Source organism: Rhipicephalus microplus, unplaced genomic scaffold (genome assembly GCF_043290135.1).
Source record: "Rhipicephalus microplus isolate Deutch F79 unplaced genomic scaffold, USDA_Rmic scaffold_576, whole genome shotgun sequence".
NCBI lineage: Eukaryota > Metazoa > Arthropoda > Arachnida > Ixodida > Ixodidae > Rhipicephalus > Rhipicephalus microplus.
The window spans coordinates 105-15,000 of record NW_027465135.1 but is presented as its reverse complement, the minus strand read 5'-3'; the positions used below and the strand labels follow the sequence as shown (position 1 = coordinate 15,000).

At 61.6% G+C, this 14,896-nt stretch overlaps 2 non-coding genes across 2 annotated transcripts; both read left to right on the top strand.

Moving 5' to 3' along the window:
• The first annotated feature begins 10,630 nt into the window (after positions 1–10,630).
• On the top strand, positions 10,631–12,445 carry LOC142795181 (small subunit ribosomal RNA). Its single transcript, XR_012892829.1, has one exon. It is a non-coding gene; the product is annotated as a small subunit ribosomal RNA (ribosomal RNA).
• Positions 12,446–14,164: 1,719 nt separating this feature from the next.
• LOC142795175 (5.8S ribosomal RNA) lies at positions 14,165–14,317 on the top strand. The gene has a single exon (XR_012892823.1). It is a non-coding gene; the product is annotated as a 5.8S ribosomal RNA (ribosomal RNA).
• Positions 14,318–14,896: the final 579 nt, after the last annotated feature.

The window sequence follows — 14,896 nt, the reverse complement described above, 5'->3', positions numbered from 1 at the left end:
ACCGCGCCAAGTACGGAGGGAACAGCGCGGCTAAGGGCTCGAAACAAACCCTAAACCGCGCCAAGTACGGAGGGAACAGCGCGGCTAAGGGCTCGAAACAAACCCTAAACCGCGCCAAGTACGGAAGGAACGGCGCGGAGAGGGCTCGAGACAAAGCTCGACCCTAAACCGCGCCAAGTACGGAGGGAACAGCGCGGCTAAGGGCTCGAAACAAACCCTGAACCGCGCCAAGTACGAAAGGAACGGCGCGCAGTAGGGGTTTAAAACAAAGCTGGTCCCAAAATCGCGCCAAGTACGAAAGGAACAGCGCGGTCGAGACTCGGAAGAAAAAGCTTTCAAAGTGTCGTAGCACGATGCACACTGCTGTTCGTGTGGAACAAACGTGACTACCGTGCTGTACGGTGGAGTTCTGTGCGCAAAAGCGGCGCGTGTGTTTCTAAGCACCACAGCGTTGTGTCAAAAAAGAGGTGCCTGAGAGAAACGCATGCGACTGCCGTGCTTTGCGGCATAGCACCGTGCGCAAAAACGGTGCGCATGCAAGAGGTGTCAGAGCAAGCGAACTTGTGCCACGAGCAACAGGTCACTAAAAGCCTATAGATGACGGTGTTGGAGGAAAAGAAAAATATCGAGAAAGCACTGCGGTGTGCCGTGCGTAGGGACGGGCGCGCGTGCCACATGCCGCCGAAATATGGGTGTCGGAGAAAACAGAGTGCCGCGCGTAACGAGGGGCGCGCGTGTTACAGAGAGATATGCCCAAACGCATGAAAGTGTACGCAGGTGTCCTAAGGCAGTTTTTTTTTTTTTTTTCCTCATTTTGATGTCGCCCCGGCTGACGCGGTTTTCGTTTTTCCGTGCCGCCCCGGCTGACGCAGTTTTTGCGCCGCCCCGGCTGACGCGGTTTTTGCGCCGCCCCGGCTGACGCGGTTTTCGCGCCGCCCCGGCTGACGCGGTTTTCGCGCCGCCCCGGCTGACGCGGTTTTTGCGTCGCCCCGGCTGACGCGGTTCGGACTTTGCACTTTTTGGCTCACCCCAGCTGGCGGCCCACTCACTCAATCGCCATGTCTGTTTGCCACAGTTTTCCCGGTGGTGCCGCACCCGGGCTCGCCCCGGCTGACGCAGTTTTCGCGCCGCCCCGGCTGACGCGGTTTCGTGCCGCCCCGGCAGACGCGGTTTTCGCGCCGCCCCGGCTGACGCGGTTTCGTGCCGCCCCGGCAGACGCAGTTCGGACTTAGCACTTTTCGGCTGTGCCTGGCTGGCGGCCCACTCACTCAATCGCCATGTCTGTTTGCCACAGTTTTCCCGGTGGTGCCGCACCCGGGCTCGCCCCGGCTGACGCAGTTTTCGCGCCGCCCCGGCTGACGCGGTTTCGTGCCGCCCCGGCAGACGCGGTTTTCGCGCCGCCACGGCTGACGCGGTTTCGTGCCGCCCCGGCAGACGCAGTTCGGACTTAGCACTTTTCGGCTGTGCCTGGCTGGCGGCCCACTCACTCGATCGCCATGTCTGTTTGCCACAGTTTTCCCGGTGGTGCCGCACCCGGGCTCGCCCCGGCAGACGCGTTTTTTTTTTTCTTTCGCCCCGGCTGACGCAGTTTTCGCGCCGCCCCGGCTGACGCGGTTTCGTGCCGCCCCGGCAGACGCGGTTTTTTGCGCCGCCCCGGCTGACGCGGTTTTTGCCGCCCCGGCTGACGCAGTTCGGACTTAGCACTTTTCGGCTGTGCCTGGCTGGCGGCCCACTCACTCGATCGCCATGTCTGTTTGCCACAGTTTTCCCGGTGGTGCCGCACCCGGGCTCGCCCCGGCTGACGCAGTTTTCGCGCCGCCCCGGCTGACGCGGTTTCGTGCCGCCCCGGCAGACGCGGTTTTCGCGCCGCCCCGGCTGACGCGGTTTCGTGCCGCCCCGGCAGACGCAGTTCGGACTTAGCACTTTTCGGCTGTGCCTGGCTGGCGGCCCACTCACTCGATCGCCATGTCTGTTTGCCACAGTTTTCCCGGTGGTGCCGCACCCGGGCTCGCCCCGGCTGACGCAGTTTTCGCGCCGCCCCGGCTGACGCGGTTTCGTGCCGCCCCGGCAGACGCGGTTTTCGCGCCGCCCCGGCTGACGCGGTTTCGTGCCGCCCCGGCAGACGCAGTTCGGACTTAGCACTTTTCGGCTGTGCCTGGCTGGCGGCCCACTCACTCGATCGCCATGTCTGTTTGCCACAGTTTTCCCGGTGGTGCCGCACCCGGGCTCGCCCCGGCAGACGCGTTTTTTTTTTTCTTTCGCCCCGGCTGACGCAGTTTTCGCGCCGCCCCGGCTGACGCGGTTTCGTGCCGCCCCGGCAGACGCGGTTTTTTTGCGCCGCCCCGGCTGACGCGGTTTTTGCCGCCCCGGCTGACGCAGTTCGGACTTGGCACTTTTTGGCTGAGCCTGGCTGGTGGCCCACTCACTCGATCGCCATGTCTGTTAGCCACAGTTTTCCCGGTGGTGCCGCACCCGGGCTCGCCCCGGCTGACGCAGTTTTCGCGCCGCCCCGGCAGAGACGCGGTTTTCGCGCCGCCCCGGCTGACGCGGTTTTTGCCGCCCCGGCTGACGCAGTTCGGACTTGGCACTTTTTGGGCTGAGCCTGGCTGGCGGCCCACTCACTCGATCGCCATGTCTGTTTGCCACAGTCTTCCCGGTGGTGCCGCACCCGGGCTCGCCCCGGCAGACGCGTTTTTTTTTTCTTTCGCCCCGGCAGACGTGGTTCCCCCCCCCCCCCCTTTTCGCTCGCCCCGGCTGACGAGGTTTTCGCGCCGCCCCGGCTGACGCAGTTTTCGCGCCGCCCCGGCTGACGCGGTTTCGTGCCGCCCCGGCTGACGCGGTTTTCGCGCCGCCCGGCTGACGCGGTTTTTGCGTCGCCCCGGCTGACACGGTTCGGACTTTGCACTTTTCGGCTGTGCCTGGCTGGCGGCCCACTCACTCGATCGCCATGTCTGTTTGCCACAGTTTTCCCGGTGGTGCCGCACCCGGGCTCGCCCCGGCTGACGCAGTTTTCGCGCCGCCCCGGCTGACGCGGTTTCGTGCCGCCCCGGCAGACGCGGTTTTCGCGCCGCCCCGGCTGACGCGGTTTCGTGCCGCCCCGGCAGACGCAGTTCGGACTTAGCACTTTTCGGCTGTGCCTGGCTGGCGGCCCACTCACTCGATCGCCATGTCTGTTTGCCACAGTTTTCCCGGTGGTGCCGCACCCGGGCTCGCCCCGGCTGACGCAGTTTTCGCGCCGCCCCGGCTGACGCGGTTTCGTGCCGCCCCGGCAGACGCGGTTTTCGCGCCGCCCCGGCTGACGCGGTTTCGTGCCGCCCCGGCAGACGCAGTTCGGACTTAGCACTTTTCGGCTGTGCCTGGCTGGCGGCCCACTCACTCGATCGCCATGTCTGTTTGCCACAGTTTTCCCGGTGGTGCCGCACCCGGGCTCGCCCCGGCAGACGCGTTTTTTTTTTTTTCTTTCGCCCCGGCTGACGCAGTTTTCGCGCCGCCCCGGCTGACGCGGTTTCGTGCCGCCCCGGCAGACGCGGTTTTTTGCGCCGCCCCGGCTGACGCGGTTTTTGCCGCCCCGGCTGACGCAGTTCGGACTTAGCACTTTTCGGCTGTGCCTGGCTGGCGGCCCACTCACTCGATCGCCATGTCTGTTTGCCACAGTTTTCCCGGTGGTGCCGCACCCGGGCTCGCCCCGGCTGACGCAGTTTTCGCGCCGCCCCGGCTGACGCGGTTTCGTGCCGCCCCGGCAGACGCGGTTTTCGCGCCGCCCCGGCTGACGCGGTTTCGTGCCGCCCCGGCAGACGCAGTTCGGACTTAGCACTTTTCGGCTGTGCCTGGCTGGCGGCCCACTCACTCGATCGCCATGTCTGTTTGCCACAGTTTTCCCGGTGGTGCCGCACCCGGGCTCGCCCCGGCTGACGCAGTTTTCGCGCCGCCCCGGCTGACGCGGTTTCGTGCCGCCCCGGCAGACGCGGTTTTCGCGCCGCCCCGGCTGACGCGGTTTCGTGCCGCCCCGGCAGACGCAGTTCGGACTTAGCACTTTTCGGCTGTGCCTGGCTGGCGGCCCACTCACTCGATCGCCATGTCTGTTTGCCACAGTTTTCCCGGTGGTGCCGCACCCGGGCTCGCCCCGGCAGACGCGTTTTTTTTTTCTTTCGCCCCGGCTGACGCAGTTTTCGCGCCGCCCCGGCTGACGCGGTTTCGTGCCGCCCCGGCAGACGCGGTTTTTTTGCGCCGCCCCGGCTGACGCGGTTTTTGCCGCCCCGGCTGACGCAGTTCGGACTTGGCACTTTTTGGCTGAGCCTGGCTGGTGGCCCACTCACTCGATCGCCATGTCTGTTAGCCACAGTTTTCCCGGTGGTGCCGCACCCGGGCTCGCCCCGGCTGACGCAGTTTTCGCGCCGCCCCGGCAGACGCGGTTTTCGCGCCGCCCCGGCTGACGCGGTTTTTGCCGCCCCGGCTGACGCAGTTCGGACTTGGCACTTTTTGGGCTGAGCCTGGCTGGCGGCCCACTCACTCGATCGCCATGTCTGTTTGCCACAGTCTTCCCGGTGGTGCCGCACCCGGGCTCGCCCCGGCAGACGCGTTTTTTTTTCTTTCGCCCCGGCAGACGTGGTTCCCCCCCCCCCCTTTTCGCTCGCCCCGGCTGACGAGGTTTTCGCGCCGCCCCGGCTGACGCAGTTTTCGCGCCGCCCCGGCTGACGCGGTTTCGTGCCGCCCCGGCTGACGCGGTTTTCGCGCCGCCCCGGCTGACGCGGTTTTTGCGTCGCCCCGGCTGACACGGTTCGGACTTTGCACTTTTCGGCTGTGCCTGGCTGGCGGCCCACTCACTCGATCGCCATGTCTGTTTGCCACAGTTTTCCCGGTGGTGCCGCACCCGGGCTTGCCCCGGCAGACGCGTTTTTTTTTTTCTTTTCGCCCCGGCTGACGCAGTTTTCGCCCCGCCCCGGCTGACGCGGTTTCGTGCCGCCCCGGCAGACGCGGTTTTTTGCGCCGCCCCGGCTGACGCGGTTTTTGCCGCCCCGGCTGACGCAGTTCGGACTTTGCACTTTTTGGCTGAGCCTGGCTGGCGGCCCACTCACTCGATCGCCATGTCTGTTTGCCACAGTTTTCCCGGTGGTGCCGCACCCGGGCTCGCCCCGGCAGACGCGTTTTTTTTTTTCCTTCGCCCCGGCAGACGTGGTTCCCCCCCCCCCTCCGTCTTTCTTTTTGTTTTTTTTTTCGCCGCGGCTGAAGAGGATTTTTCGGTGCCTCGACGCCCCGGTAGTCGCGGTTTTTCCGTTTCCGCACGGCCCCGGCTGACGCTGCTCGGTCACAGTCGCCTTTTGTGAGGATTGCAGACTTCTTGAGCGCGGGTGTTTTTTTTTTGTTGTTGTTGTTGTTTTATTACGCATTCGCTCCAGCAGACGCTGTTTAGACTTTTTGTTTCCTCTTTTATCCTGCGACGAGGTGACGAGGTTTATTCGGTGCCCCGCCGCCCCGGCTGAAGTGATTTTTCCTGTCCCGTGCCGCCCCGGCTGACGCGGTTGGGACTTCGCGTTTGTTCGGCCGCCACGGGTTTTGGCGCACTCGCTCGGTTGCTTGTTGTTGCCACTTGTTGCGAACCCAGGTTTCTTGAGCGAGCGCGGGCGTTTTTTCTTCCTTTCTTTCTTTGTTCTATGTGTTAGCGAATCGGCCTTTAATATCACACGAGGACTCACAACCAACAATTTTCAGTTTGAAGTGTAAAAAATCTGCAGGTGTTGACGTAACTGACTTGCCCCGTACCCTTGAGTACATCCATGAAGTTCTCGTAGTACTACTAAATCGCATTATTCCAAGTGGAGAAATTCCCATAAACTTGCAAACCTCTACACGAAAATCGGTGCGCGTGATAAAGTTGAAAATTATCGTCCGATATCAAATGTGCCTTCTATAACACAAATTCTAGGAAAAAAAAAAAAAAAACACTTGTTCGCCGTTTTCTGCGCCGTGACTGGCAGCACTCCGGCGAAGCGAAACGGGGTCGATTCGAGCACGATATCGGCGTCTTTCGACGTGCTCGCCGGCGACCGTCGCACGAGTACGTCGCACGAGCGCGTCTGCCGGGGCGCCGTTTGCGAAGCCGACGCAAAAGTGGGAACCGCCGCTCGGATGATCGCCGCTTTCGGCAGAGTGAGTGTTGGCACTCCGGGGAAGCGAAACAGCGTGAATGCGCCCACGAAATCGGCGTATTTTGAAGTGCCCGCCGGCGACCGTCGCACGAGTACGGTAAACCGCGTCAGCCGGGGCGTAGTTCGGGACGCCGACGAAAAAGTGGGAAGCGCAACTCGGATCTTCGCCGTTTTTGCAGGAGTGAGTGGCGGCCCTCCTGCGAGACCAAGAAGCATCGATTCGTGCACGAATTCGGCGCCTTTCGACGTGATCGCCGGCGACCGTCGCTCGAGTAGGGCAAACCGCGTCTGCCGGGGCGGGCTTCGGGACGCCGATGCGAAAGTGGGAAACGCTGCTCGGATGTTCGCCGTTTTTGGCCGAGTGAGTGCTGGCACTCGGGCGAAGCCAAACGGGGCCGATTACGGCACGATATCGGCGTCTTTCGACGTGCCCGGCGGCGACCGTCGCACGAGTACGGTAAACCGCGTCAGCCCGGGCGGAGTTCGGGACGCCGATGCGAAAGTGGAGAACGCCGCTCGGATCTTCGCCGTTTTTGGAGGAGTGAGTGGCGGCACTCCGGAGAAGCCAAGGAGCGCCAATTAGCGCACGATATCGGCGTCTTTCGACGCGCTCGCCGGCGACCGTCGAACGAGTAGGGCAAACCGCGTCTGCCGGGGCGGGGTTTACGACGCCGACGCAAAAGTGGGAACCGCCGCTCGGATGTTGGCCGTTTTTGGCAGAGTGAGTGCTGGCACACCGGCGACGCGAAAGAGCGCGAAAGCGCCCACGAAAGTGGCGTATTTGGACGTGCTTGACGGCGACCGCTGCAGGAGTACGAAAAACCACGTCAGCCGGGGCGAGCGACCCACGGCGGTCTGGGTGCTTATCGCTGCTATTATAGGGGCACCCCGGCAGACGCAGAAAAAAAAAAATTTTTTTTCGACCTTCTTTTTTGCTGGTCGAGCTCGGGTAACCCAGGTCGCAATGGGAGCCGCGCACGAAAGCGGCGTCGCGAGACGCGTTCGCGGTCGCTAGTCGCACGAGCTCGGCAACCGCGTCAGCCGGCGCGGAGTTCGGGATGCCGACGGCTAAGTGGGTACCGCTGCTCGGATGTTCGCCGTTTTTGGCCGAGTGAGTGCTGGCACTCCGGCGAAGCGAAACGGGGCCGATTCGGGCACGATATCGGCGTATTTCGACGTGCTCGCCGGCGACCGTCGCACGAGTACGGCAAAGCGCGTCTGCCGGGGCGAGGTTTGCGATGCCGACGAAAAAGTGGGAAGCGCCGCTCGGATCTTCGCCGTTTTTGCAGGAGTGAGTGGCGGCCCTCCTGCGAGACCAAGAAGCATCGACTCGCGCACGATATCGGTGTCTTTCGACGTGCCCGCCGGCCACCGCCGCACGAGTACGGCAAACCGCGTATGCCGGGGCGGGGTTGGCGACGCCGACGCAAAAGTGGGAACCGCCACTAGGATGTTCGCCGTTTTTGGCAGAGTGAGTGCTGGCACACCGGCGACGCGAAAGAGCGCGAAAGCGCCCACGAAAGTGGCGTATTTGGACGTGCTTGACGGCGACCGCTGCAGGAGTACGAAAAACCACGTCAGCCGGGGCGAGCGACCCACGGCGGTCTGGGTGCTTATCGCTGCTATTATAGGGGCACCCCGGCAGACGCAGAAAAAAAAAATTTTTTTTCGACCTTCTTTTTTGCTGGTCGAGCTCGGGTAACCCAGGTCGCAATGGGAGCCGCGCACGAAAGCGGCGTCGCGAGACGCGTTCGCGGTCGCTAGTCGCACGAGCTCGGCAACCGCGTCAGCCGGCGCGGAGTTCGGGATGCCGACGGCTAAGTGGGTACCGCTGCTCGGATGTTCGCCGTTTTTGGCCGAGTGAGTGCTGGCACTCCGGCGAAGCGAAACGGGGCCGATTCGGGCACGATATCGGCGTATTTCGACGTGCTCGCCGGCGACCGTCGCACGAGTACGGCAAAGCGCGTCTGCCGGGGCGAGGTTTGCGATGCCGACGAAAAAGTGGGAAGCGCCGCTCGGATCTTCGCCGTTTTTGCAGGAGTGAGTGGCGGCCCTCCTGCGAGACCAAGAAGCATCGACTCGCGCACGATATCGGTGTCTTTCGACGTGCCCGCCGGCCACCGCCGCACGAGTACGGCAAACCGCGTATGCCGGGGCGGGGTTGGCGACGCCGACGCAAAAGTGGGAACCGCCACTAGGATGTTCGCCGTTTTTGGCAGAGTGAGTGCTGGCACTCCGGCGAAGCGAAAGAGCGCGAATGCGCCCACGAAAGTGGCGTGTTTGGACGTGCTTGACGACGACCACCGCAGGAAAACGAAAAACCACGTCAGCCGGGGCGAGCGACCCATGGCGGTCTGGGTGCTTATCGCTGCTATTATAGGGGCACCCCGGCAGACGCAAAAAAAAAAAAAAATTTTTTTTCGACATTCTTTCTTGCTCGTCGACCTCGGGTGACCCAGGTCGCAGTGGGAGCCGCGCACGAAAGCGGCGTCGCGAGACGGCTTCGCGGTCGCTAGTCGCACGAGCTCGGCAACCGCGTCTGCCGGGGCGGAGTTCGGGACGCCGACGGCTAAGTGGGAACCGCCGCTCGGATGTTCGCCGTTTGTGGCCGAGTGAGTGCTGGCACTCCGGCGAAGCCAAACGGGGCCGATTCCGGCACGATATCGGCGTCTTTCTACGTGCTCGCCGGCGACCGTCGCACGAGTACGGCAAAGTGCGTCTGCCGGGGCGGGGTTTGCGACGCGTACGCAATAGTGAGAACCGTCGCTCGGATGTTCGTCGTCTTTCGCCGAGCCAGTGCTGGCACTCCGGCGAAGCCGAACGGAGCCGATTCGGGCACGATATCGGCGTCTTTCCACGTGCTCGCCGGCGACCGTCGCACGAGTACGGTAAACCGCGTCAGCCGGGGCGGAGTTCGGGACGCCGATGCGAAAGTGGGAAGCGCCGCTCGGATCTTCGCCGTTTTTGGAGGAGTCAGTGGCGGCACTCCGGTGAAGCCAAGGTGCGCCAATTCGCGCACGATATCGGCGTCTTTCGACGTGCCCGCCGGCCACCGTCGCACGAGTACGGCAAACCTCGTCTGCCGGGGCGGGGTTTGCGACGCCGACGCAAAAGTGGGAACCGCCGCTCGGATGTTCGCCGTTTTTGGCAGAGTGAGTGCTGGCACTCCGGCGAAGCGAAAGAGCGTGAATGCGCCCACGAAAGTAGCGTATTTGGACGTGCTTGACGGCGACCGCCGCAGGAGTACGAAAAACCACGTCAGCCGGGGCGAGCGACCCACGGCGGTCTGGGTGCTTATCGCTGCTATTATAGGGGCACCCCGGCAGACGCAGAAAGAAAAAAAAAAAAATGGGGACATGGCGTGCGTCACCGTGCGGCTTCGCAGCGTTGCCGAAGTCGCCGAGCCCTTCGACTGAGCCGAACGGCGGACAGGGAACGTTGGTCGGCCGTTCTAACCTGTCGGTGCCACGCCGAGACGTCGTTAAGGAAAACCGCGTCGTGGGCCTCTACGACGCCGTCGAGTCGTTGTACGTTTGGTGTCCAGCGTGTCGGCGGCGAGTAGCGGACACGTCGTTCACGACTTCGGTCTTTCGCAGTCGACGCGAACTTGCGGAGAGTCGTGGTGCCTCACGTTTTCGGCAGAAACCGCGGCGGAATTTTCCCGTGCGTGCGCGCACGACCTCGGTGCTGTGCCGTCAGCGTAGTGTTGCACAAACTCGTGGCCTACCCAAGGTGCGGTACGTTTGCGGCCGTATCCTCGGTGGGAATTTCGTGAGTAGGGTCGCAAATTCTACGACCTCGGCGGGTTTGAGAGCGACGTAGACTTGTGGCACGCTCAACGTGCCACACGTTTCGGGGCACACCCGCGGTGAAATTTTCTCGAGTACGCTCGTATTAGTGCCCAAGGAGGTCTGGGTACTTATCGCTGCTATTATGTGGGGGTTCTCGTGAGCGGCGTACGCGAAAGCGACCGGGTGTCTGATATGCGGCGGGCTTCGGCCTCGTCAAGCGTGTCCTCGGGTCTGCTCCAGGGGAATCCACGGCAGTCGTCTGCAGCCTCATCCGCTTGATGCGTTAGGGGCTGGTTGTCGGACGGTGCCGTTTTACCACGATATCGAGGTGTGTTCCGTGTCGTCCTCGGGCGATTCAGATGCGAAAGCGCCGAAGACGCGGGCGTGACCCGTCGTCTGGCGGCTTTGCAGTCTCGGCTCCGTTGCTAGTTCCGGCCGGTCCACCGACAGTGCAGCGGGCTTGGGCAACCCGCACGGCGCGACCGAGTCGATGCAACGAAAAAGAGCGAGCATGAACGTGCTTCTTGCCGCACGGCTCCCACTCGTCTTTCGGGAAGGTTGTGCCGTAGCGAGCTCGAACGCCGTCATCTCGGAGTGCAAAATAAGCGTGTTGGGGCGCCTGAAGGTGGCCTCCGCCGCACACAGACTGCGTCCGGCCCGCCGAAGGCGAGGACGGACGCGCAGTCGAACGATTACCTGGTTGATCCTGCCAGTAATCATATGCTTGTCTCAAAGATTAAGCCATGCATGTCTAAGTACATGCCGAAATAAGGCGAAACCGCGAATGGCTCATTAAATCAGTTATGGTTCCTTAGATCGTTTCTTCCTACTTGGATAACTGTGGCAATTCTAGAGCTAATACATGCAGTGAGCCTGGAGCCCTTTGGGTAACGGGTGCTTTTATTAGACCAAGATCGATCGGGTTTCGGCCCGTATTGTGTGGTGACTCTGGATAACTTTGTGCTGATCGCATGGCCACGAGCCGGCGACGTTTCTTTCAAGTGTCTGCCTTATCAACTTTCGATGGTAGGTTACTTGCTTACCATGGTTGTTACGGGTAACGGAGAATCAGGGTTCGATTCCGGAGAGGGAGCCTGAGAAACGGCTACCACATCCAAGGAAGGCAGCAGGCGCGCAAATTACCCACTCCCGGCACGGGGAGGTAGTGACGAAAAATAACAATACGGGACTCTTTTGAGGCCCCGTAATTGAAATGAGTACACTCTAAATCCTTTAACGAGGATCAATTGGAGGGCAAGTCTGGTGCCAGCAGCCGCGGTAATTCCAGCTCCAATAGCGTATACTAAAGCTGCTGCGGTTAAAAAGCTCGTAGTTGGATCTCAGTTCCAGACGAGTAGTGCATCTACCCGATGCGACGGCTCGGACTGAACATCATGCCGGTTCTTTCTTGGTGCACTTCATTGTGTGCCTCGAGATGGCCGGTGCTTTTACTTTGAAAAAATTAGAGTGCTCAACGCAGGCGAGTCGCCTGAATAAACTTGCATGGAATAATAGAACAAGACCTCGTTTCTGTTCTGTTGGTTTTTGGAATACGAGGTAATGATTAAGAGGGACGGACGGGGGCATTCGTATTGCGGCGCTAGAGGTGAAATTCTTGGACCGTCGCAAGACGAACTACTGCGAAAGCATTTGCCAAGAATGTTTTCATTGATCAAGAACGAAAGTCAGAGGTTCGAAGGCGATCAGATACCGCCCTAGTTCTGACCATAAACGATGCCAACCAGCGATCCGCCTGAGTTACTCAAATGACTCGGCGGGCAGCTTCCGGGAAACCAAAGTATTTGGGTTCCGGGGGAAGTATGGTTGCAAAGCTGAAACTTAAAGGAATTGACGGAAGGGCACCACCAGGAGTGGAGCCTGCGGCTTAATTTGACTCAACACGGGAAAACTTACCCGGCCCGGACACTGGGAGGATTGACAGATTGAGAGCTCTTTCTTGATTCGGTGGATGGTGGTGCATGGCCGTTCTTAGTTGGTGGAGCGATTTGTCTGGTTAATTCCGATAACGAACGAGACTCTGGCCTATTAAATAGGTGCGGGGTTCCCAGCACCTTACAACCTTCTTAGAGGGACAAGCGGCTCCTAGCCGCACGAAACAGAGCAATAACAGGTCTGTGATGCCCTTAGATGTCCGGGGCCGCACGCGCGCTACACTGAAGGAAGCAGCGTGTCTTTATCCCTGTCTGAAAAGACTGGGTAACCCGTGGAACTTCTTTCGTGATTGGGATAGGGGCTTGCAATTGTTCCCCTTGAACGAGGAATTCCCAGTAAGCGCGAGTCATAAGCTCGCGTTGATTACGTCCCTGCCCTTTGTACACACCGCCCGTCGCTACTACCGATTGAATGATTTAGTGAGGTCTTCGGACCGATGTCCGGCGCGGCCTTTCGGTTGCGCCGGTCTGTTGGAAAGATGACCAAACTTGATCATTTAGAGGAAGTAAAAGTCGTAACAAGGTTTCCGTAGGTGAACCTGCGGAAGGATCATTAACGGATTGTGAAGGGTGAGCGCCTCAGCTGCGTCTGCGCCCGACACTTTCTGCCGCTGACCCCGTTTGGACGCGGGGTCGGCTTTTCCCCACGGGGCTGCCTGAATGTGGAGCGGCACCCCGTGACAAATTGTTGCGCCCAGCGGACGCCAACACCGCGACCTTGGACGGTCGGCCAGGTGGCGGACGCGGGTACAAACGGCGCAACGCACTCATAGGTCGGCTTTCGACCCGCCACTGCACCGTGGCTCGAAGCGCTCGAAATGCGCGACCCGACCGCTGCGGGACCGCCTAGTACTGTAAACAGGAGCGGCGGAGCGCGAACGGCGAGTCGTGGTTACGTCGGTAGAAGGCGAGGCTGCGCGTTCCCGAAACGCCAGCCGAGTGCCCTCCCGACCGTTCGAGCGTGCAAGAACGAGACCCGACAATCGCGCGGCGACTGCCAAGTACGAGAGGAACGGCACAAGCGTCGGCGGTCGGTCAAGGAACTGGCGATGTGACGGGTCCGCTGTGCACCAGTGCATACCGTCCCGCCGTCCGCGGCAAGCGCCTCCGCGTCCTCGGGTGACGGAGGCTGCCGGTCGGTTCTTGCAGGCGAGGGATCTCGCTGGCACCGGTTCGCGTTGACGCGCGGCCGGTCATGGCACGGCGATGCGACGGCCGAGGTGCGCAGTACTCGATGGAGGAACCGCACGCTCCGATGACCGTCCCGCCCTCCGCGGCGTATGCGTACCGACCGTAATGGTTGCAGCAGCGCCGGCCGGCTTTTGAATTCGCCACACGAAACACGGTGCGAGATCGCGGTTAGGGGAGCGTCGACGTTGCCAGGCGTTTTGCTTGCTGCCGAGGGAAAGGCGGCACGGCCACGTCGCGCTCGTCGCGATTAGCGGGTCTGCGCGCTTTGGGAAGGTGCCGCAACGACTTGCCGAAAGAGGAAGCACGGAAGAACGAGGGACTTGGACGTCCCGACAATTGAACGCACTTGCGGCCAGGCCCTTGCTGGCTTCGTTCTTCCGCCTCGAGTAGGCTCGTACGCGGCTCCGGCGCCGAAAGTGGTCCTTGGCACCGACTTCGGTGGACGTGGGAAGTGCCGCGCAAGTACGGCGCGCCTGGCTCCACCTGTTGGCTAAAGTAGGCAGCCGGATCGGCATTTTGGTGTGCGGTGGCAAACCGTGGATGCGAAAAAAGCTTGTGCGATTTCGTGGAACAAAAAGCGGGGGTCCCCCTTTTTATGCGGAGGAGACCGACCCGCCTGCCGTGGTGAACCGCGACGCCACGGTAAAAACGGGAGAGGCTTGTCGATGGGACCGTGCATCCCGCGCTCCACGGAGGCCGGGAGGCGGCCGCCCGAGGAAATGTGTAGCCGTCGAGGCCCGCATCTGCGTGCACTCTTATCCAAATGGGTGTACCGCAGGCATTTTCTGGTTAGGCGGGCCAATGAGAGCGAGCACACAACGATACCTACGGGTCCGGCTTGGAGAACCGGCTTCGACGCCTCCCGAGTATTTATAGAGGGGTGGACCACGAAAGCACTCGCAAGTAGCGAAAGCGAAACGCCGTCCGAAACACACCGTTTGCTCGATTTGCGGCAGCCGAAAAAGGCGCGGCAGAGTTTTGGAGTCCAAGCGTGCGCTGAAAAGCGCCCTTCTTGGCCACTGTTTGGCCGAGTGCCAGAAACGTTTGGTTTTGACTGTACGGAATTGAACAAACACTTTTTCACGACTCTAAGCGGTGGATCACTCGGTTCTCGGGTCGATGAAGAACGCAGCCAGCTGCGAGACTTGGTGTGAATTGCAGGACACACTGAGCACTGATTCTTTGAACGCACATTGCGGCCTTGGGTCTTCCCTTGGCTTCGTCTGTCTGAGGGTCGGATCACATATCAAGAGAGCCTTCGGCGCACAAGGGAACGTGAGCCGTCGACTCGTTTTGACCGCGTCGGCAACACGGACAGCACGCTGAACACCTCACAGCGAGCGCCAACAGCGGCCACTCAAGGGCGAGACGGTGGCGACCGTCGTGCCAGAGCCCAACCGAAACGGGGGCGACCGACTGCATTGAGGATGTGGCACCTCGTTGAGACCGCCGCAGGACTTCGAGTCGGAAGGAAGCCTGCAGGGAAAGTGCGGTCGAGGTTGCGTACTCCTCTCTGCGACCGGGCGCGCAAGAGCTGCGAGAGCCACGGACGCGCAACTTTAACGCACGGTAAACACGAGGAGCGAAAGCCGGCCAGCAAAGCTTCTCCAGCCGTGCGCAAAGTGCGCGAGATCGCAGCCTTGCGTTGCGCTTGTTGCCCTCGAAGTAAGCAGGGTGTCCCGTAGACCGGGCGCTCGAACACGCTGCGGGGCCGTGCCTCCTCCAGGCTTTGCCGCGCGAACAGGGAACGTTCGCGCGCAAAGCGCAGGGAGGTGAGGAGGCTGCGCCCGACGTTTGCGGTTCGCTGCGTACGCGG